The sequence below is a fragment of the Opisthorchis viverrini genome, assembly GCF_000715545.1.
Source record: "Opisthorchis viverrini unplaced genomic scaffold opera_v5_77, whole genome shotgun sequence".
Classification (NCBI taxonomy): Eukaryota; Metazoa; Platyhelminthes; class Trematoda; order Opisthorchiida; family Opisthorchiidae; genus Opisthorchis; species Opisthorchis viverrini.
In genome coordinates, this window is record NW_008751733.1 from 303,948 (window position 1) to 305,232 (window position 1,285).

Genomic DNA, 1,285 nt, shown 5'->3' on the forward strand with positions numbered 1-1,285 from the left:
TCCTGAAGATGTCGGCACCATGTGACGAGCAGATGCTGCACGCAAAACCGATGCATGACGAACGGAGTCATCAGTCCTAAGTGCTGAGCCTACAAGGAGAGAGTTATTAATGGGGTGGGGAGGGGGGGGAGAAAAAGTATGTGAAGGAGAAAGAGGGGAGGCGTCAGCAGTAGACTGTTTTCGCTTACCCGCCCTGCTGTATGCAGCAAGTAAGGCGACCCGGCTGATGGCACCACGCGATGGCCGATGTGGCATGAGTTTATTTGTGTATGTGCTATTCATGGTTGTACGTGGGCCGGGATACTGCCAGGGCGCCCATACTTAGACAGGAGGACGATTAGGGTCCTCAACCAAAGCCTCTGGCTCAAAAGCCTAAACGTAAGGCAGTGGTGTTTGGCGGGAAATGCAAATGCATTGCCATTTCTACGGAACAAGTCGCTACGTGTTCCAACCCCCAACCTGGAGGGCCAGGAGACTGTGTTCATCAGACCTCTAACCATTGACCAACTTGGTATGAGAGACTCTGTGAGTGTCGCGGGACACTCCAGTATAGCTCAATGGATCGCTGAGCTGCGCAAACCGTCACACCACGGTAAGGTCCAGTCCCTTCGTGACGGCGAGGTGGCATCGTCAGTGCGGGATTGAGTGGGTCCGATTTTGAATGATCCTACTGGTGATTTGATGCGTGCTTAAGTTACGTTTAATCTATCACTTAGCTCGTACTGGTGGAGGCAACTAGCACAAAAAGATGAGCCGACCCAATCAGAGCGCCAGCAGTGGAGTTAACCAGGAAAGACTGGATGTTTAATTAGCTTAGAGACAGGCAGCCGAATGGATTCTAAAAATTCCTTTCGGCGATCAAAATCGGACTGCTATTGATCAGTAAGACCGTGCCACTCAGTAAATCCGGCAGTCGTTGCCCAACGGCTACATATCTTCATGAAGCATGAGACGCATTAGGGAAGCGTCGCAGTTTCCCCATATTTTGTGTATTATGGGTGTTAGTACTAAAGTTAACCCCCGATCTTCGGTTCTCACTTTACCAACGAAATGGGCGTCTCAAAGTGGAGCAATAAGGCACGAGGTGCCCAAGTTTTCGTTTTTTATCTCCTGATTTAGCCTGACATGTGTGGGAAGGCAATATTATATGCAGTGAGGAACTACTCAGTTTCAACGGCGGATCGGGATCAAGCATACAGTAACTGTGCCATATATATATATATATATATATATATATATATATTACCCCCTCAGGTATAAAAGTGCTGACAGTCACTCTAATCTT

The 1,285-nt window shown here is 48.5% G+C and overlaps 1 protein-coding gene across 1 annotated transcript in view; it reads right to left on the reverse strand.

Moving 5' to 3' along the window:
* The window catches only part of T265_04571 (hypothetical protein), a gene marked incomplete at both ends in the record, with an annotated part of 74,261 nt that overhangs the window by 39,629 nt on the left and 33,347 nt on the right, over positions 1 to 1,285 (reverse strand). The gene's annotated exons all lie outside the window — the stretch shown is intronic.